Below are 22,959 nucleotides of genomic sequence, written 5' to 3' on the forward strand. Positions count from 1 at the left end.
TGTTCTTATTTGAATTCAGCATGTGTAGTCTTGATCTCTGTACATATCTCCCTCCTCTATTTCCTCGCTTATTCTTTTTCTTTTTGCGTTCATATGTGGTTCTTGTCTTGACCTCATCCCTTGTGGTGGGGGGAACGTGTGCTCTAACCTCCCTGTATGTCTGTCCTCTAAAAAACAATGGCTACTATTGGTTTTATTCCTATTTGGTATTTGTTCTCTCTGATTCCACCCATGATGGTCATTATTCCCTCCATAATTATTTTTGGGTTTTGCTCCTTGTCTAACAAATTCCTGTGTGGATGTAGAATTTTGATTAATGTCATGGAGCAGTCTTGGAGGGCCTTCTCCCAGTCTGTGGTCAATTCTACTTCCTCCAAATCAAATGCTGGGTATTTAAACAATCTGAGGCCCCTAGGGACTACTTCATGTAAGACATAATTGTCAAGTAAGAGTAAATCCTGCCATTCCTTAGTATCATTATTAAGGAGTTTTTCTAAGTCCCTAAACAGCTCTATGGGGTTCTCTGTGGGACTGTCTGAAGTGCAAATGATCTCCGAATTAAGGATATTTTGTGCACGTGATCTATTGTATCTAGATTCACAATCCCCAAAAGAACACTCATAGTCTGTGCTTGTTTCCATATTCAAAGTGTGATACCCCATTAAATTTACACCAATGGCGAGGTAGAAGAGCTGTTATAGATAAACAAATAGAAATACAAATAAAGTTCACACTACAAAAACTCTTCAGCACAAATTACACTGAAATGATTATTGTTACGGTACCAACCAGATACCAAGGGTTAACACCAGATGAACAATGTCCTGCATAGGGAATCAGCAATTCACAACCCAGCCAGTTTTCAGGTTTAAAACAGAATGTCATTTATTAAAGGCTAGATGCCTAGTATTTATGCAGGTTTGACCCCAGATGGGGGGGTTGAAAGACTGTTGTACATTAGATAAAAGGGGAAAACGCCCTTTGACATGATACAATAGAATTACATTACTTAACACTTTAAACACAAGACACTCTTGGCTTTCCTTATCACTTAGGCGTCTGCTCTCTGAGAGTGATTAAACAATGGAATGCTTATCACTAACTTAATTATAGCTGATGCCAGCAAACTTGTATTTAGAAAATAAAGTTAACGCTTTCAGTCCTGACCGAAGGGTCTGTCACATAGCTCCCCCCTTGTGGAACACTCCGGCAGACCCGGCTTGACCCTTTGGCGGGTCAACTTGGGGATGACCGGACTAGGAGGTGGTAGGCATGTCAGTTTGCCAGGACAATCCATCTGTATTCCCGTTATGAGAGAGAATTCCTGTCCATACAAACAAGGGTTCAACTTCTTCAGTGCCCAGACTAGGGCTAAACAGTCCTTCAAAATCCCATCAGCTTCTTTACGAGTTTTCTGTACCTGTTCTTTATAGGTATCCACAATCCCTTCATACTGACATAGGGTGCCCTTGAATTGCTGCACCTCACTATGAGCCAGCGTCAGCTTCTCCTCCAGTGTCGCTAAGTTTGTCTTTAATGTTTCATGTTCCACTCTCAAGCTGGTGTTTTCTGCAGTCTGTTGGTGCAGCTTGTCTAGCAGAGATTCCCTTTCTAAATGTGCTTTTTCCTCTGCGCTCCTCTTCTCCTTCATCAGCACATTGTAACAGGACTTCCACGTATCAATAGCGGATAGAGATTTACTGAGCTCAGCGTTCTGGGGCTTAGCAGCAGGTGGGTCAGTCTCTGCTGCACGGATCTGGGCACGGGTAGTCACAGGGTTAACATCAGCAGGACCCATAGGAGCATAGGCAGAAACAAGGGGGGCCAAGTTATTTCCAAGGAGAACATCAGCGGGTAAATCCTTCATGACCCCCACATTCACAGGTCTAGCGCCCACTCCCCAATCCAAATGTACCCTGGCAACAGGTAGGCGGAGCACAGTGCCCCCTGCTACCCTCACAGCCACAGTGTCTCCAGTGTGCTGTTTCTCAGACACCAAGTTCTTTCGAAGCAAGGTCATGGTAGCACCAGTATCCCGTAGACCACTGACCTCCTTCCCATTCACTTTAACCAGTTGCCAGTTATTCCGGTGGGCAGCTTGCACAAGGTCTGCCTCATGTAGGATGCCCCAGCATTCTTGCGCCTCTACGTAGCGGGCCGCAGGCTGAGGGTTACGTGTGATTCCGCCGGCAGGTCTTCTCCAGGACTGTGCTTGGTTCGCTGCATTTAGGGGACACTCTGGTCTTTTGTGCCCTAGTTGCTTACATCCAAAGAACCGAATCGGTTGTGAGTAGCCCCGCAAATTGAACCGGGCTCTCTGAGGGTAGTTCGTGGCCAGAGGCCGTGTGGTATAGCGGTGCGCCGGGGGTTGGTAACTGGCAGCTGCTGGGGTGACTGGGGGTCTGTACTCCACTCTAGCAGGGGGCTTAGTGGTAGCAGTGTCCAGTTTGCGGGCATTCGTATACTCATCTGCCAAGCGAGCCGCTTCATGCAGGGTGGAGGGTTTACGGTCCCGAACCCACTCTCAAACTCCTGCGGGTAACTTGTCGAAGCAATGTTCCAACAGGAATAGCTGCAGCACCTCTTCCCCAGACACGGCTTGGCACCCCGCTATCCAGTGAGCTGCTGTGCGGTGCACCTTACATGCCCACTCAAGGTAGGAATCTCCAGCTAATTTAACAGTGTCTCTGAACTGCCTCCGGTATGCCTCCGGTGTAACTGCATACCTGGAGAGCAGAGCCTCTTTTACAGTATTATAATCCCCGACTTCCTCATCTGGAATGGCCCGAAAAGCCTCACTGGCCCGGCCGGATAATTTTCCGGATAATATCATGACCCAGTCCTCTGCGGGTACCTTGTGTAGTGCACATTGCCTCTCAAAATCCGCAAGGTACCCATCAATCTCTCCTTCTGTTTCCAGGAAGTTTTTAAAAGCTGCAAAATGTACTTTTCTCTTTTCCACTGGGGTTGCTGTGACTTGGGCTGCTGCAGCGCAGCTTTGGCGAAGTAGGTTGGCCTCCACAGCTGCTATGATCTGGTCGATAATTTCGGCAGATGGGTTGGGGCCATAATATGCCAGTCTTATTTTAACCGCCGATCAAAGCTTGCTTCTTCAGGGGTTCTGTCTGCTATGCTGGGCCCATTGGTTCCTTCTGTCCCTGGTACTCTTTCCATCTTAGTCAGTATTGTAATAATCCCCCTCTTCCTGAGGTTACTGGCTTGTGTAGTTGCTCTTCTGGGCGATAAGGTTCATTCCGTCGTTTGCCACCAATTGTTACGGTACCAACCAGATACCAAGGGTTAACACCAGATGAACAATGTCCTGCATAGGGAAACAGCAATTCACAACCCAGCCAGTTTTCAGGTTTAAAACAGAATGTCATTTATTAAAGGCTAGATGCCTAGTATTTATGCAGGTTTGACCCCAGATGGGGGGGTTGAAAGACTGTTGTACATTAGATAAAAGGGGAAAACGCCCTTTGACATGATACAATAGAATTACATTACTTAACACTTTAAACACAAGACACTCTTGGCTTTCCTTATCACTTAGGTGTCTGCTCTCTGAGAGTGATTAAACAATGGAATGCTTATCACTAACTTAATTATAGCTGATGCCAGCAAACTTTTATTTAGAAAATAAAGTTAACGCTTTCAGTCCTGACCGAAGGGTCTGTCACAATTATGTTCTTAAACAGAAAATGACCACCACAATGATCATATATATCGTTCCAAGTGTATAATATGCAAATGGTATTGTTAAAAAAAAAATTCTGTTGAACTATGTGTGCAGTCAGAGATTCGCTGTCCGAAAACACAGAAAAGATGGAAAAGCATACAAAGTCAAATTTAGACTGCGCTTCTCTGACCCCACGAGAAATATATAAAAATATAAATATAAATATAAATGTGGTGATACAAGGCAATAATTACTATGAGTAGATAATTAAATAATTTAAATAATTTTATCAGTCTCTGCTACAAGCTTCTAGATAAAATAGTGCAAAACTCACAGGCGTGAACCCAGGAATATGAAACTTTAAAACGGCATATATATCACACACTACCTAAAAACATGACACTGCCTAAAATATGACATATGTTTATATATCAATAAATAAATGAATAAAACAATAATACTTCCCCGAGAGAATTTAGGCGCTGAAAATATAGATGGAATGGAGGGTGCTGCTCTGTTGAATGGTGCAATGAACTGTGTTCCTGCTCCCAAGGGATAGACTGTAGAAACAAAAAGAACACAGAGCGCAACCCACTCTGAGCGTAAAACAGTTTAATGTGTATTACAATAAATTAACCAACATAAATGGGCATAAGACGTACATAACATATAAAAATGCAGGCATTAAAAATCACCACTCGGCAGACACACTGCTGGGCACAGACAGTCCTCCGCTACTATCCAGCACTCCGAGTCTTTCCACCGGCTGGGCTGTTAGCAATGTCCGCTGTAGTTTAACCGGTATCCAGTCCAAAACCGGAAGTTCAAGACGACACCGGAACTGATCACGGCAGGGGTAGCCTCACTGAATTCTGACAGTGGGATGTAAATTGTTGTTGGAAGCTACTGCAGTGTAGCTCGGACTCCTCAATGCACAAAACTCAATGCACAAAACTCTACGCGTTTCGTCGGGTTACGACCCGTCTTTTTCAAGAGAATATCATTACCTTGGATCTGGCTTCCTATTTGAACATGGCGGGGGGAAAACACCTCCGAAAATACTCAATCCTAATTGGTTGATCCTCACTAAATGCACCCAATCAGTGAATGTAGGAAGTCCATCATATGCCCTTATGGTGAAAGGTTACAAGAATTTCTAAGAGAAACACAGAGCAGTAAAAGGCGAGTCTGAAAAATTATATGATTGCTGCTAAACGCCATTATCATATAAAATAAATTAGAACAATTCATGCAGTATTACAATATTTCAATATATATTTTCATAAAACACTTAAGTGATAGATATTAAAAAGATGCGCTGAACGTACCTAACAGTAATTAAAAGTAATAAAATTCATACTAATAGTATGAGCCCACTAATAAAAATAAAAATAAAAACAAGAATCCCAATACAGGGAAAGAGGAATTTAGATTTATTACTACCTACAGCCAGGGAAGTAGAGAAATAACTAACATCCTGAAAAAACATTGGAGAATTTTAACATCTGATCCCATCATAGGGAAATTTTTACCTAACCAGCCCACCATAACTTTTAGAAAAAATAGGGATTTTAAAAATACGTTAGCTCCGTCCAGATTTACATCTACAAAAGCTCCGTCCATAAGTTCTAATAACCACTGGCTCACTAGAAAAAATGGAACTTGGCCTTGCAGGGCTAGGAATTGCAATATGTGCAGTCGCATTATTGGAGGAGATATGTTCAACAATATAGATCAGACCAAATCATATAAGGTCAAACACACATTTTCGTGTACATCCAAATTTGTGGTGTATCTCCTCATATGCGACTGCAATTGTTATTATATAGGTAGAACCAAAAGAATGATCAGAAGCAGGTTCAACGAACACTTGGGGAATATTAAAAATAAAATTGAAAACCATAGTGTACCTTTTCATTTTAAACAGTTCCATGAGGCTAATAATAAGAGCCTAAGGGTGATGATTCTTGACTGGATTCCTCCAAATTGCTCCAATAATAGATTGAGGTGTCTGAGACAGCGTGAAACTTTTTGGATTCACGAACTCAGAACCCTCAATATTGAGAATCCTAAAGGTCTAAATATAGATTTGGACCTACAGGCCTTTATGTAATAACAAGACATAGACTAGGAACCTAGTAAAGTGTATTCCTTTAGAGTTATGTACACCCAGCCCCTAGATAGGGGGATCAGACTTGGTTTTATTATGTCCCATAGGATTACACACTCAAGTTAATTTATAATATATGTATTTCTGGTCTCCAAATGTATTTGTACATAAATCGTTGGGTTGTTATTATTTTTTCATGTATATAAATTAGACTTGAGAAAACATTTGATGAACTGGTGTTTTCTATACATGATGTGTTTTTCATATATGATATGTAATTTTTAACTATGCAAAGGGCTCACATGCATTTTTATCTGTGTCCAAGTGAATATGTATTTGCACTTTCTCCTATTAGTATGAATTTTATTACTTTTAATTACTGTTAGGTACGTTCAGCGCATCTTTGTAATATCTATCACTTAAGTGTTTTATGAAAATATATATTGAAATATTGTAATACTGCATGAATTGTTCTAATTTATTTTATATGATAATGGCGTTTAGCAGCAATCATATAGTTTTTCTGACTCGCCTTTTACTGCTCTGTGTTTCTCTTAGCAATTCTTGTAACCTTTCACCATAAGGGCATATGATGGACTTCCTACATTCACTGATTGGGTGCATTTAGTGAGGATCAACCAATTAGGATTGAGTATTTTCAGAGGTGTGTTCCCCCCCCGCCATGTTCAAATAGGAAGCCAGATCCAAGGTAATGATATTCTCTTGAAAAAGTCGGGTCGTAACCCGACGAAACGCGTAGAGTTTTGTGCATTGAGTTTTTTGCATTGAGGAGTCCGAGCTACACTGCAGTAGCTTCCAACAACAATTTACATCCCACTGTCAGAATTCAGTGAGGCTACCCCTGCCGTGATCAGTTCCGGTGTCGTCTTGAACTTCCGGTTTTGGACTGGATGCCGGTTAAACTACAGCGGACATTGCTAACAGCCCAGCAGGTGGAAAGACTCGGAGTGCTGGATAGTAGCGGAGGACTGTCTGTGCCCAGCAGTGTGTCTGCCGAGTGGTGATTTTTAATGCCTGCATTTTTATATGTTATGTACGTCTTATGCCCATTTATGTTGGTTAATTTATTGTAATACACATTAAACTGTTTTACGCTCAGAGTGGGTTGCGCTCTGTGTTCTTTTTGTTTCTACAGTCTATCCCTTGGGAGCAGGAACACAGTTCATTGCACCCTTCAACAGAGCAGCACCCTCCATTCCATCTATATTTTCAGCGCCTAAATTCTCTCGGGGAAGTATTATTGTTTTATTCATTTATTTATTGATATATAAACATATGTCATATTTTTGGCAGTGTCATGTTTTTAGGTAGTGTGTGATATATATGCCGTTTTAAAGTTTCTTATTCCTCGGTTCACGCCTGTGAGTTTTGCACTATTTTATCTAGAAGCTTGTAGCAGAGACTGATAAAATTATTTAAATTATTTACTTATCTACTCATAGTAATTATTGCCTTGTATCACCACATTTATATTTATATTTATATTTTTATATATTTCTTGTGGGGTCAGAGAAGCGCAGTCTAAATTTGACTTTGTACACAATGAAGAATAACTTCACATTAAATACATAAATTAGCAAGTAGAAAAGATGATCTATGATGAATACTTACAGACAATGCTATCTAGCAAATACATGACCCCATGATTCGTCTACATCTCGTCCCCTTAAAACATTGATTACATTAACATTCAAATTATAAATAAATACAATGAGACTTGTTCTTTGGTAAAATTCTGGCCACAGCCTGTTTATTAAATAACCATTTTAATAAACATAAATAAATAACTCTTTATAACCATATATAAACTTTATTAACTAGAACCAGCTAGAACACAAACCGGAAATGCTATCCCCATTCTTTTTTTTTTTTATTTTTATTTTTTATTGAGATTTACAAATAATTACAAACAAACACTTTGTCCACATACAATAGCTGAAGAAAGAGAGGGAAAAGAGAACAGCAGAACAAGAACATATATATAATATTCAGGTTAATATAGTGCATCGTAAACATTACCATTTAAAAACCAAGCGAGAAGGAAAAAAAAAAGAAAAAAAGAAATATAATCGTCTTGAGTCCTATGTGAGAAACGGTGCATATTGTGCTTATAAGAACTAAAAACAAAAAAGACCCTATGTCCATAAACACATATGTCTGTATATTACAATATGAATAAACATTTGAGGTTAAAGAGATTACCTTCCTTCTTAAACTAAGGGTAATGCAAAACAGTGAATATACACAAGTCCGTAGACTGTTAGATACAATCAAGATGAACCAAATCAGTGAGTTGATAATATCTGTGACAAAAAAAAAAAAAGGAGAATAAAAAGAAATCTCTTACTGCTATCTATTAATGTAAACATCCAAATTTGACTAAAATCATATAGTGTAGTCAAATGGCACTGAGTAAAATCCCTATACTTTCATCGACTCAATTCTTTTCTCGCCAACATTCCCCACATTATGTGTGCACTACCCAATGTACAATATGACCTGCCTCCCTCATTTTATGTACAGAGCCAGGTAAACAATGTGACCGCACCACCCAAACCATAAAACAGTAAAAACACAAAAACACACAAACGAAACAAACAAAGAAAGAAAGAGAAAAAAAAAAAAAAAAAAAAAACCCCTCCTCTCCTCTCATCCCCCCACCCCCACCCCTCCCCCACACATTCACTCCCCGTCTATTGCCCATTCGCCAGGGAAATGACCTGCCAAAATGTTCATCTGTAAATATTCCGAGTTGATGATTGGTTTAATTAATTTTTTTTGATGCATGAGGGGCAAGGATCTTACAAATATCTCCCATTTCTTAAGAAATACTGCTATGTGTGTATCTTGTGGGTAGGGTATGTTAGTCTGTTCTATTATGAACTGATCAGTCAATGCCCTTTTAAATTGTACCATCGTAGGTAGAGCAGATGCTTTCCATGCCTTAAAAATAAGGTTCCGTGCAGTCAGGATAATGGTATTTATCAGGTTATAATTCTTAATTGTATGCTGATATTTTACCAAGAAAAAGATCTCAATAGGAGATATTTTATAGTCCATCTTAAGAACAGCCATCATCCAATATATGATTTTCCCCCAGTATTGACGTGCCTTTGGGCAGCTCCATAAACAGTGAAATAGATCAGCGTCTGTAGTTGAGCATCTAGGGCATAGAGCCTTTGTTTTATACCATTTGGCTAAGACAACAGGCGTAAGATACCTCTGAAGCCCGACTTTTATCTGTGACTCCCTCCAAGATGTCGGAACCCAGGACTGTTGCGCTACTTTAAAACTCTCTATGATAGTCTGCTCATCTATATCCGGAAATAAATTTCCCCATTTAACAACCATCTCGTCTATTTGTGCTTTGGATGTTTTCTGATTTACTAGTAAATATAAAGGGGAGATTGCGTAAATTCCTGCCACGTACATTGCAATCCTAGTCTGCAGCTCACCCAAAGACCAGTCATTCCCGTATTTCATGAGCATCTCTTGGAGAAAGTGTCTAACTTGCAGGTAGGCGTAGAAATCACGTGTCCCTATATCAAACCGAGATACAATTTCTTGGAATAATACGGTATGTCCTCCCGCGTCTCGCAACTGACATAGATTTTGGAGACCTTTGGATTCCCAAACTGAGAATAACCGGTTCAAGAGGCCAGGACTGAATTCTGGGTTGCCCACTATAGGTAGATATTGTGAAACATACGGCGAATTCCCCGTTTCTATACATAAACTTTGCCATGCGATGATGACATTCTTCAGAGTATTCAAATAGAATACATTGGATGGAATGGAGGTAAGTGGACAGTGCAAGAGAGCTTTCAAATTGAATGGCGCCACAATCTGTGATTCCCAGGTGAGAGACGTAATTTGCTCCTTCCCAGTAAGCCAATCAAGTGCAAATCTAGCTATTATAACCTGATTATATGTCTGAATGTTGGGGAGTGCCAAACCTGCTGATGTCTTGGAATTCATAAGCCTATATGAGGCAATCCGCGGTCTTTTGCCATTCCATAGGAATTTGGAACAGGCCTTATTATAGATAGTGATATCTTTCTTGTGTAGAAACCATGGGATATTTTGCATAATGTAGAGGAGCTTTGGGAAGATGACTGCTTTAATCAAAGTCACCCGAGCCGTTAATGAAATAGGTAGCCTGGTCCATTCCTCCAGCTTACTCTTGCAAGAGTCCATTACTGTTCTGTAGTTTAATCCATACCAATCCTCCGGGTTTCTAGATAATCGTAAGCCCAGGTATGTAATCTGAAGGACCTCCCTGTAAGGGTGGTTCACCTGCAGTGCTGGATTTTTATCTATCCACATGAGTTCAGATTTAGATGTATTAATCTTGAACCCTGAGATCTCTCCGAACTCGTGAGTAATACTCTGTAGGATAGGTAATGACACTTCAAGATTAGATAGGAATAGAAGAAGATCATCCGCATAGAGAAGAAGAATCAGCTTCTCACCCGCTAGTGAGATCCCCTCAAGTTCATGCCGTAATTGAATGGCCAGGGGTTCTATACTAAGATTGAACAAGAAGGGAGATAGTGGGCAGCCCTGTCTAGTCCCTCTGAACAGATTAAAACGTTGAGTAGAGGTGTTATTGATAATTACAGCGGAGGAAGGGTTACTATAAATTAAACGAATATAGTTGTAGAAAGGACCCGAGAACACGAATTTGTCTAGCGTGGAAAACAAATGATCCCAACTGACCCTATCGAAAGCCTTTTCTGCGTCAACTGTCAAAATAGCCTTATTTATGTTGCCATGAGATTCCTTAGTTTTATATATGTTCCAAAAAGATTCAATCAGAATTAGCAATTTCCTTATATTCTTTGTCGGCTTACGTCCATGCATGAAACCAGATTGGTTCTCGTGAATTAGGTCGCCCATGTACGGTTTTAATCGTAAGGCTATGATAGATGCGAGCAGCTTATAGTCGGTGTTTAAAACCGAGATAGGCCTGAAAGAACTTGGTAGTTCAGGATTTTTCCCCTTTTTTAGGATCAGCGAGATATTTGCGGACGTAAAGGATGCAGAACAGCTCGTATTCTCGGAAAAATAGAAATTAAACAGCTTGACTAGAATAGGTAACACCTGGGGTTGAAGGATCTTGTAATATTCTATAGGGAGAGCATCTGGACCAGCTGCTTTATTGAGCTTCGCGTTTTTAATTGCCCAATTTATTTCCTCTTCCGTAATGGGAGCGTTGATAGCCGTTCTGGCTTCTGTAGATATGCGAGGGACTTTAATCTTTCCCCAGAATGACTCCTTTTTATGTAGTTCAGTAGGCTCTTGGGTATATAAATCCTGGAAGAAATCAAAAAATACTTTTTCTATGTCGGAATGGTTTGTGTATCTAGAGGTTCCTTGTTTGATAGAGGTAATTGTGTATCTAGGTGAAGATTTAACTAGCCTTGCTAGAAACTTCGCTGATCTGCCCATAAACCCTCCATACCTTGCTTTCATTTTAAGTTTTTCCTGGGCACTGATCTGTTTCAAGAATGAATCCCGGAGCGTCTTTGCTGTGACATAGGCGTCCCAGCACTCTCTCGTTCGTCTAATAAGATACGCTCTATATGTATTCTTAACACGGTTGGCTAATTGTCTGGCCCCTGAACTATTGTTTTTTGACAAGTGAAATGTATACGACTTAATCTCTCCGCGCAAAACGGCTTTAGAAGCCTCCCAAAACATCTCGATTTTGTTCAAATAATTATGATTATTATTGAGATATTCAACCCACTTCAATCGAAGATAGTTCTGAAATTTGATATTATTGCTCAGATATCTAGGGAAGGAGATATAATTCTTGCCAGGCCGCCTACTTACGGCACTAAGTCCCAATACAATCACCGCGTGGTCAGAAATAGTTATGTCTTCAATTCTGGTGATCCAGTTCTGAGCTAACATGGTTTCTGAAACCAGGAAATAGTTGAGACGGGAGAAAGATCGTTGAGCATGCGAAATACACGTATAAGCGCGAACATCAGGGTTCTGAACTCGCCATAAGTCAACCACCCCCAGGTGGGAACATACTCTCTGAAAAATCCTCAATTTTCTACCTCTACTGTTTCGCATCCTATTGTTAGAGTTATCCAAGAAGGGGTCTGCTAATAGGTTAAGATCGCCTGCAATGATTAAGTTTGATCCTATGTAACTATGTAATTTTACAAGTAGAGCAGACCAGAAATTATTGTCAACTTGATTAGGGCCATATATGTTACAGAGTGTATATCTAATGCCTTTAATTTCCAACTCCAATATTAAAAATCTCCCTTCAGCATTGGGTTCAGCCTTACTTATCCTATATTCTAGCTTACGGTTCAGCAATATTGCCACCCCCCTCTTCCTAGAGGTAAATGGAGCCGCCACAACTTCCCCCACCCACTTAGATTTAAGTTTGGGTATTTCACTAGCGTTAAGATGTAATTCTTGTAAAAGGACTATGTCAGGGTTGAATTTGCCCAAGTATTTTATCGCAGCTTTTCTTTTAATAGGTGAATTAATGCCCCCTATATTCCAGGATAAAAGATTAAGATTATACATCCTCAGAACTAATCATCGTACTGATCCAGTATATGGCCAGAAGTCAAAGATCTCGCTGTGTTTTGCCCTGGGGGTGCAACAAAGACCCGTCTCCACTATGCGCCATAACAGGGAGTCGAGAGGGAGAGGGAAGGCGTGAGGGGGCGAAAGGAGGAGAGAGGAGAGAGAGCGAGAGAGGAGAAGGAAGAAACAGAGAAAAGAGAAAAAAAAAAAAAAAAAAACACAACCATGATAACCACAACCCACACAGACCCTGAAACAAACATAAAAACACCATTTCTAAAACTGTCGTATTCTCAAATTCACAGACCCTATTACTCATATCAGTAACTCTAAGTGATAAAATATTCAGATTCTGTGATCAAGAAAAAAAGAAGGAAAGAAAAAACCTCCTCCCGTTGTGATAGAGACCTGATCATGGGACCCCTGCCTCCCTACAAAAGGTCTCAGCCTCCATAACAGTATTAAGTGTATATGTACTGCCATCTTTCTGCACTATCAACTTTGCTGGGTACATTAGTCTAATATTGTAGTTCTCTTTCTGTAACCTCCCATAAAAGAAGGACATATCTCTTCTCTTAGTTAATGTTTCTGCAGAGAAATCCTGGAACAGTAGTAATTTATGTGAGCCTAGAGAGAGAGAACCACATTTCCTGTAATGTTTAAGATATGTTACTTTGTCCTGAAAGTTGACAAATTTAAAGATTACTGGTCTGGGTCTCGAGGCCTCAGTCTGTTCACATCTTTGGCCTATCCTATGTACCCTTTCAATCAGAAAGGGAGCAGCAGGAGCTGGGATCTGCAAGGCCTGTGGTAATGTAATAGTGACGAAATTCATTAGATCTTGGAACTCAGGAGACTCAGGCAAACCAATCACTTTGAGGTTATTGCGCCTCGAACGATCCTCGAGATCTTCGACTTTGGCTTGCAGCGCAATGATAGATTTGCTATGAGAGTCCATTATTGGATCAATAACATTAAATCTGTCTTCCAAATCTGAGATCCGATTCTCAATTTCATCTAATCTGGATGAAAACTGCCTGACCTCCAAAGTGAGGTTTGAAATCTCATTTCTGATCTCCTGTTTGATGATATCAAATTGAGGTGTCAAAATTTTAGCTACTTCTGCTGCAAATTCAGTCAAATTATTAGGGGAGGGGATAGAGACGCTTTTTTCCAAAGGGGATACAGCGCTCGAATCCAAGTTCCTGCTGCTCCCCTTCTTTTCTCGGGATTTGGGGGGCATATTGGAGGGAGAGTTCCTTTGCTGCATATATTTATCCATGAACAAAACTCAGCTAGTAAATGTCTGCAAAGTACTATATATTGTCTGGAAGATTTAGCACAGAAGTGTGTAAATCCAAAACCTATAATACCTTAGCAGACAAACTCTAAGTAAAACTGATTGTGTAGCCCTTCCTTGAATGCTAGCTTTCCTTATGAGTTAAGAAATTTATACTCCAAAATATGCTACAACATTTTTGTTCAAATGTCCCTTATGATCCACAAATCTCTACGTTATAATTTACTCTAAAATGTGAGGGGATTGTTCCTAACTTCAAGTCCTCTTAATTTAGAAAAACAGCTAAACAAGAGAACAAGATAGAGACATAATATTTATACCCAAATTAGTGTGGAAAAAAAAAAAAAAAATAGATGACAGCATAGATAATCAGTTTCAGAATGTGGAGCAACACAATAAACAATACCTAATGCAGCTTGTGTAAGGACACCTGCCCTAGTGAATATATGTCAAAATGAGTACCCAGATTCCAACCTAGAACCACACAATAGGTGATACCCCATACAGCTTGAGTATGTATGAACACTCTAATATATACTTCTAAACTTAATTTGCTAAGATATGGACCACTGCCTAGTATTTAGGGGTATTAATTCGTCACAGATACACCTATAGGAGCCTTGGTGATATAGATCAGTCACTGTGAGTTCAACTAGGCATCTACTCTATATTGTGTGTGTCAGATATAGATGCTTCTCAGCCTGAAAAAAAAGGCTCCTTAAACTCATAGCTGTTAAGAGAGAGTTTCATATAGCCACTGTATTCTAATAACTATTGACCTTCTGTAAACACCTTTTTATGCTTATATTATTTCCCAACAGTCTGCATTCAAACAAAAGCAGTAATTTGAGACAAGAGGTGGTTTGTACTTGCTACAGGGTATATATAGAAAATATATAAATAGTGCCAAAACGTCTAGGTAGAGGGAACTGTGTTAAGGCAGAATATACATACATAAATAGTCCACAACTTTCTCCTAGTACAATTCGGTTCAAATTATGATATTTTTACAGCAAAGTCTTTACTGCCTTCGCAGCCAGTCTTTTCAGACGAACTTAAGCTGTCCAATCGCTCTGTGGCTCCAACCAACAGGGCCCAATATGTCGAATGAAGAAAAGCTTTAGGACACTTAAGCAGGCTGTATAGATACGATCAGTGTACCAAAAAAGATTAATCCGGGCCAGCATTTATGCAAATATCAAAGTACAGTACCTTGTTTCTCCGTCCAGGTACCTTGCCGGACCGTTCAGACTTCGATGCCCTGTGCTCCAAGCAAACCCCAACTGCTTTCCAAACAGGCAAACCTCTGCAAGGGGGAACTTGCAGTCTGACAAGCGTACATCCCTAGCGCTTCTCCTCAGCTGAAATGCCGGTCCTCGGCGGGGGGTCCAAGCACACCGCAACCAGGGTCGATGTACTGCGTCGCTCCCCGATGACTCAGGTTGGAGGGGGCGGGAACACCTCCGCTGTCTGCCCAACCAGGGGGCCAAGATTCCTCGCGTCAGTCTCCAAGTCGCCACCGCTCCGCTCTCAACCCTAGAGAGAGACTCCCTCCTCGCCTGCACCGGGAACTCCGAATGCCCCAGATAGCACCGCCAACGAGCGGATAGACCGCCACCAAGCACACCGCGCACTCAGCCAGGTGAGTGCCAGGATCCTCGATCTGTGACCTGTATGTCAGCGTGTAGGTATGCTCGATCCAGAAGACAGCTCTTGTGCAGGTGAGCTTAGAGTCTCTCCACAGATGCCGTTCAGGTGTAGGGTATAGTAGGTAGAGGTGTTGACAGTCTCAGGTGTAAGTCCTTAGATATAATAGAGGGTTTATATTGAGATAATAATAGCTTAACAACTGGGAGTATTTGTAGAAATGGCGTGCACCAGCCACCGTGCACTTTTTAGGCTGCTATTCGAACTTCCCATGCTGGATCGTAATCCATGTTCCCAAGCCTGGATATGGCCAAGGGAAACCAGTGCATATGTTGGAAATTGATTTGGGCCTCTCTCAGAGGCGTGGAGCGTCCTCAGCACCTGCAGCTACCTGCAACCACCTGCATGCCCCGCCTCCAACAGAAAGTCCTCATCCAAAACCTCGCTATCCCCATTCTTATATCTTCATACTCCCTTTTCTTGTTGACCAGGCAGTACTTTTCTTTACCTGGACTTAAAATAAGTCCGTTATTTTTTCCCACAGCTCCAAGGAACCCCGTGTCCAAGAAGCAACTTAACCTGCTCTCCCACCCCATGGGGAGGTTAACCCATTCACTTATGGCCATAGTCAACTTGCTTACATGAGGGGACTAGCACCCGCCTCCACTGTGACAATAACATAAAAGACCCTTCAATGCATGGGAGGGAGGGCAACTCGCTGTTTACAATTATTTTTTAGTCTAAAAATGGCCGCCGGCCTCCTCCTTTAATACGTGCCCCCTTGGATCCACCCCTTTACAACACACGTGGGGCCTGTCTCCTCCAAGGGGTCAAAGGCTCCCTACGCTGTGCAGTGTCCTGGAGCTGACTTGACCCCATGATTTGTCTACATCTTGTCCCCTTAAAACATTGATTACCTTAACATTCAAATTATAAAAAAATACTATGAGACTTGTTCCATGGTAAAATTCTGGCCACAGCCTGTTTATTAAATAATGATTTTAATAAACATAAATAAATAACTCTTTTTAACCATATATAAACTTTATTAACTAGAACCAGCTAGAAAACAAACTGTTTTGGAAATGTTATCCCCATTCTTATATCTTTTCTTGTTGACCAGGCCGTACTTTACCTGGACTTAAAATAAGTCTGTTATTTTTTTCCCACAGCTCCAAGAAACCCTGTGTCCAAGAAGCTACTTAACCTGCTCTCCCACCCCGTGGGGAGGTTAATCCATTATATTATGGCCGTAGTCAACTTGCTTACGTGAGGGGACTAGCACCCACCATAGACTGGACTGACTAACAGACAGCCCAGACCCGCCACCCCTCACACCAATTCTTTCAAAGCCTCTTGGAGCCCTAAGATAAACAGCCTCAAGTCAAAAATATTAAGATGCACTCCATCCTTTAAAAAGATTCTCCATTGCCCACATCCTCCAAGTCCCTGTGGTTAACCTTCCACTCCTCCTACCCATCGCATAAAGGCTGCGACCAGTTTATTGACTTTCTTACGACTGTTATTCAACCTGTTGTGATTCCAAGACATGCTCCAGACCAATCTAGGAACAATATCCGACCAGACAATAGTTAAACCTGCAAACAGCTCCAGCAATCTAGCTAGATCCCTTTTGATCCTATGTACCAGTTCCCTCTGTGGCAAAAAACCTAGGTCGTTACCACCCACATGAATCACCAAAACATCTGGAGGTGTAAATTGTTTAGCATAATCAACCACCAACACCAACAACTGATCCCATCTGAGACCCCTGATTCCAAATCATTTTACGATTACTGCCTTCCTATCAAAGCCCAGCTGGAGACCATCCATCTTGACTGCTGTAGCTCTTCTTGCCCAATAAATAAATGAGTGTCCAACCACCCATAAGTGTTCCGGAGCTACAACAAAATAAAGGACAACCATAAGCAACTTAAACTATCATATGCGGGCGCACATAAGAATGAAACTTTGAAGAGGTCCACCTAACCACACCCTTGATAATGTCCTCGCTCAAACCTAACACAGCAGCTTCAGTGGCTGCCCCAATCCTAAAGGAATGGGAACCAAAGTCTCCTGGATTTAAACCCAACTCTCCCAAGGCCTTCGCCAACACGGCCCTGAACTGAAATTGTGACAAAGCCCCCTCATCTTTGTGTATTAACAAAGACCCCCCAACATTTGGCCTTAAACGTAAATATTTACACATGGCAACACAAGGACAAACTGAATTCCCTGTTGAGAACAACATAACAGACATCCCCTTTCTCAACTGATCGGTTTTTGATTTCCTTATGTAAATGGACATTTGTGAGTCTGTAACCACCACATCCTCAACTCCCAACCCCACGTGGGACCATTGGTGGCCACTGACTAACTCTGAGATTCTAAATGCCCCAAAGAAGGCCAACACAAAGGCGTCCGTGAACAGGGATGCCTCATAACTGGTCGTACACACTGTTTGTAATACTGTCAGCAATCTAACTAATAATGAAAAGGAAATTGGGCGCCGTCCATCCTTTGTACGCCCCATCCCTTTCTTCATTCCCTTATCAATCTGACGTACGCAAAACACTTTAATCAAATCCACCACACCTAACAACTTGAATCAAAATGCCAGCGCTACTAGTTTTTTATCTATCATGGATGGAGACAACCTGCAAGTTCCCTACTTCCACAAACAATGTAGCAGCATGCCCACACAAGCACTGTCACCTTCCACAATGCCCTTCCCATTCAGCCCAGACTTTCGCATATACTGACCACATACTCTGTGCTAAGGAAGATATCACAAAATTTGCTAGTCCTCCGTACCAAGGTTCCACAACCACACCGGGAAGGACTTTTCCCACCTTGTCTGCTTGAGGCACCAGCTCCCAAAAGTGTTGCCACTAAAAGCGAGAAAGAGCATCAGCTAATGAATTGTTAACCCCGGCTATATGCTTTGCTCTATCGCATTCAGAAGCATGTATTGCAAAATGAACACCCTCAACAATCTGATGACTGGTGGCGAAGTGGAATTTAATGTATTAACTGCCGTGACTTCCCCCATGTTGTCAGTTTAGAATAGCACCGACCTGATCTCAAATGTTCTATTCCACACATGCATAGCCACCAATACTGGAAACAATTACAGAAAAAACAAGTTTTTTTTACCAACCCAGCCTCTTTCCAAACACCTGGCCATGCAGCAGCACACCATTCATTCTGAAAAATCGCTCCAAAACCCACACTGCCCGCTGCATCCGTGTACAACCCCAATTCATCACACGTAATTCTGGGAGCTTGCATCAAAGCAGACCCATTAAAAATTTTAAGGAAATCTGCCCAAATTCGAAGGTCACATTTGAGCTCTTTTGAAAGCAGAACAAAGTGATGAGGATGACTTACCCCTGCCCTAGCCAAAGCTAGCCGCCTGCCAAAAATTCTCCCAATAGGGATAATGCGACAGGCAAAATTAAGTTTTCCCAACAACGATTGCATCTCCCTCAGCTTCACCAGTTTGCTTTAAAAAAAGACCCTATCACTATTTGCAAATCAAACACCTTGTTTTTGGGAAGTCTGCATTCCATGTTATCTGAATCAATCATGATTCCCAGAAAGCTAAGCACTGTAGAAGGACCCTCCGATTTTTCAATGGCTATAGGCACCCCAAATTTTCTAGCAATTCCACAGAAAGCATCCCTCAACTGTGAACAAACCTGGGAGCCAGCTGGCCTGACGAACAAAATATTGTCTAGGTAATGGAGCACGGATGAGAAACCAGACTGATCATGGACAACCCATTCTAAGAACAAACTGAAACTCTTGAACAGGGAGCAAGAGATGGAACACCCTATTGTGAGACACAGGTCCACGTAAAAAGCTCCATCAAAGAAACACCCCAGCAACCTGTACAAAACTGAATGAACTGGCAAAAGGCCCCAGGGGTCAAAGGCCCCCTCCCCCTATGCTGCGCAGTGTCCTGGGGCTGACTTGAAGCAAACTAACAGGAGACAGTGCACAACTTGCAGTAGAAAACAATGTTACAAATAAAGTGGCTTCCACAGAGGTCACGGTAACAGTGTTATGGAAACCAACAGATGCAAATGCGGAAAGCACCACTAAATGTCTCCAAAGAGGTTAACTGGAGGCATAACCTTTTTAGTCATATCTATTTGTGTACGTATTTATTGTATTTTTGTTTTCCTAAAGGACAAGTGCTTGATTCAAAGCAGACTCTGGTGTCCCTTTTTTTAAAAAAAAAAAGTTCTCACCTTTGTGGGGGTCTTCTATTTCTGCCAGATTTTTCTTCCCGATTTAGGCTTTCGCTGTACCTGAGGCTTGGTTAAGAGGAGCAAAGCGACGAGGACCTTCCCCCTTTGCTGAAATCGAGCATAAACAGTGGTTTCCTGTAGTTGAGCAGAGAAGCATTTCCCCAGAAAAGCAGGCACGCTAAAACAAGAGGTGATGAACTGAAGGTGGAGGGTGAAAGATCCAGAAGAAAAAAAGAAAAAATTAGCTGAACGCGTTGCTGGAAAGTCTAGTGGGTAAGTGGGAAAGCCTTTCGGCAGAAGTGGTAGGAGCAAATAGAGCGGTGGAGGGTAAGAATGCCTGGGGTTTGTACGCACAAGGTCATTATCAGAAGAAATTGTGCCCAGTGGCTTTTCCTTTGGTGAGACAGGCCAAGGGCTGAGACTAGATGAGCCTCTTGCCTTAAAGGGATACTAAACCCATATTTTTTCTTTCACGATTCAGATAGAGCATGCAATTTTAAGCAACTTTCTAATTTACTCCTATTATCAAATTTTCTTAGTTCTCTTGCTATCTGTATTTGAAAAAGAAGACATCTAAGCTAAAGAGCCAGCCAATTTTTGGTTCAGACCCCTAGGCAGCACTTGTTTATTGGTGCTGTCCAATCAGCAAGGACAATCCAGGTTGTGAACCAAAAATGGGCCGGCTTCTAACTCTTGCATTCTTGCTTATCAAATACAGATAGAAAGAGAATGAAGAAAAATTGATAATATGAGTAAATTAAAAAGTTGCTTAAAATTGCATGCTCTATCTGAATCACGAAAGAAAAATTATTTGGGTTCAGTGTCCCTTTAAGAGAAAAGGTTGTTTGTAAGGTGGTGACAGGCAGCTGTAAAGTAAAGTGGTACTAAAAGCTTCAGCAGGAGAGGGGAGAGTGTGAAAGTGTTTCCTTGCTGAGCAGCTGAAGAAATGTTTGTTTGTGTGGAAGGGCAGCAGTAGCAGCTTAGAGAGAAGGAAGGTGTCCGGAGAGGTCTGCACTACAAGAGGAGTAAATGCAGGCCCTGTCTCTGTCTACGGCCACACCCCCCTGAATGCGCCCGATCCCGTCTGATCTCAGAAGCTAAGCAAGGTCAGGCCTGGTCAGTACCAGGATGGGAGACCTCATGGGAATACCAGGTGCTGTAGGCTTTTGCTTTTTAAAACTTTCACCAGCAGGAGGCGCTAGCTCCAATGCACTTTTATACACTCTTAACACACCATTCTCCTCACAGCCTTTCTCTTACAAAGCACTTACGCAACGCTGCACATTTTTAGCACACTACAACCCTAGGCAGCTACAAAATGGAATCAGCAAGTCGCATGCTGACTCTCAAACATTAACAGAGCTACATTTTAAAACAAAGGCAACAGCAGCAGTAGCAGCTGTTGCTCTCCCACCTCAGCAACGGAGCAAGAAGCAGATAGACCAGAAAGTCTGCGCATTTGTCTGTTTAACGCTTTCAGTCGTCTGCCACTAGCGCAGCCCTTTTCCCCAAATGAAAGGGAAAATATTGTTTTAGAAATCAATACATACGGAAATAAAGTGAAAGTGGAAAGGGATTTTTCAAAGTATTCTTTTATGTTTAAAGAAAGGGGCTTTCAGAGTATTTTATACAGATCTATTTGTGTACGTATTTATTTATTGTATTTTTGTTTTCCTAAAGGACAAATGCTTGATTCAAAGCAGACTCTGGTGCCTTTTATGTTTAATTTTCAGCCCTCTGTGGGGTCTTTTATTTCTGCCAGCTTTTTCTTCCTGATTTAGGCTTTTGCTGTACCTGAGGCTTGGTTAAGCGGAGCAAGGCGACGAGGAGCTTCCCCCTCTTGCTGAAATCGAACATAAACAGTGCTCCCTCTGTAGCATCAGCAGCACGGCTCAGCTATGCACACAGATTTTCTTGTTTTTCATTTCCCTCTGCTGCACGCAGACTTTTCCCTTTGTCTATCGCTCGGCTCGCTATCCTTGCCTCTCTTGGCCTACCAGTGCTTTTTTCGCAGCCTGTCCTCCCAGCCCCATTTTCTGCCGCTCTCTTCTTTTGGCCATTCGCTATTAACAGGTGAGGCTGCCGGGGGAAGCTAGTTTCTCAGCTCGTCTGTTTCCTAGACAAAAAAAGCGTTTGGACATGTCAGGCTTTCTGCTGCTCTCAGGCTGTCTCATCAGAATGAACAGTTCGCACCTGGACCGGAGGAAGGGAGCTGAGGGCACTGCAAGATGGCCACAAGATTCCAAAACGTTTGCTCAAGTTCAAAGAAAAGCAATTCTTCCTTTTTTTGAGAGGTGAAAAAGGGAGTATAGTGCCACCTCCACCCCCACCATATCCGAAAGCGTGCTGTCGTGAAAAAGGCCTACAAGTGAGTAAAAGAGAAAGTGAAGGTGATGCAAGAGCGTGTCTTAGAGAAAGATTGCATGTTTTTTAAATCAGCAGAGCCCTGCAGACCATGAAAATAGGTTTGAATTGGTTTTCTGTAGTTGAGCAGAGAAGCATTTCCTCAGAAAAGCAGGCACGCTAGAACAAGAAGTGATGAACTGAAGGTGGAGGGTGAAAGATCCAGAAGAAAAAAAGAAAAAATGAGCTTAACACTATGCTGAAAAGTCTAGTGGGAAAGCCTTTCAGCAGAGGTGGTAGGAGCAAATAGAGTAGTGGAGCGTAAGAATGCCTGGGGTTTGCACGCACAAGGCCATTGTCAGAAGAAGTTGTGCCTAGTGGCTTTTCCTTTGGTGAGACAGGCCAAAGGCTAAGACTAGAGCCTCTTCCCTTACGAGAAAAGGCTGTTTGTAAGGTTGTCAAGGTATCTGTGGAGATTATGAACATTATATTTTATATATATATATATATATATATATATATGAGACTAGTTGCATCAGTTTTATTTACTGTAGATTGCAATCCTCTCTGCAAGATGGTCTTGGCTGGATAAACAACCCCTCATTCTTCTTGCTCTGGAACATTTGGCCTAATTAGTTCAGGCAGTCATTTCAAAGAAAGACAAATTACTTCAAAAAGAGGGTCATCTATATGGTTGTGTATTGCAAATCTTAGATCAGACAGTTACTTCAAAGTAAATATTAGCATGATGGAGCCTCAGAAGTGTATGCCCATATATGGGTTTCCTGCCCAAGATGGATAATGAACTCACAGGCCCCCGTGGAGAATAGACAGTCTGTCTGTGAGAATGGTTGAATATACAAACATGCTCAAAGAATTGTAGCTTTTGCCATCTACATGATAAATGATCCCTGCTGAGATCTAAACACACATAGGATGTTTGAACTCAAGTTACCAACTGACATGGAAAATTAGATCTCAAATATAGAAATTGTGCCTAATCTTCATGTAAGTTTAAGATACTCAAGTGAATATATATATATTC

General features: G+C 41.6%; 1 non-coding gene across 1 annotated transcript; it reads left to right on the forward strand.

Annotated features, from left to right (window-relative positions):
* The first annotated feature begins 20,617 nt into the window (after positions 1 to 20,617).
* On the forward strand, positions 20,618 to 20,736 carry LOC128661822 (5S ribosomal RNA). Its single transcript, XR_008402625.1, has one exon. It is a non-coding gene; the product is annotated as a 5S ribosomal RNA (ribosomal RNA).
* The last annotated feature ends 2,223 nt before the right edge of the window (positions 20,737 to 22,959 follow it).

Source organism: Bombina bombina, chromosome 5 (genome assembly GCF_027579735.1).
Source record: "Bombina bombina isolate aBomBom1 chromosome 5, aBomBom1.pri, whole genome shotgun sequence".
Taxonomy (NCBI): Eukaryota; Metazoa; Chordata; class Amphibia; order Anura; family Bombinatoridae; genus Bombina; species Bombina bombina.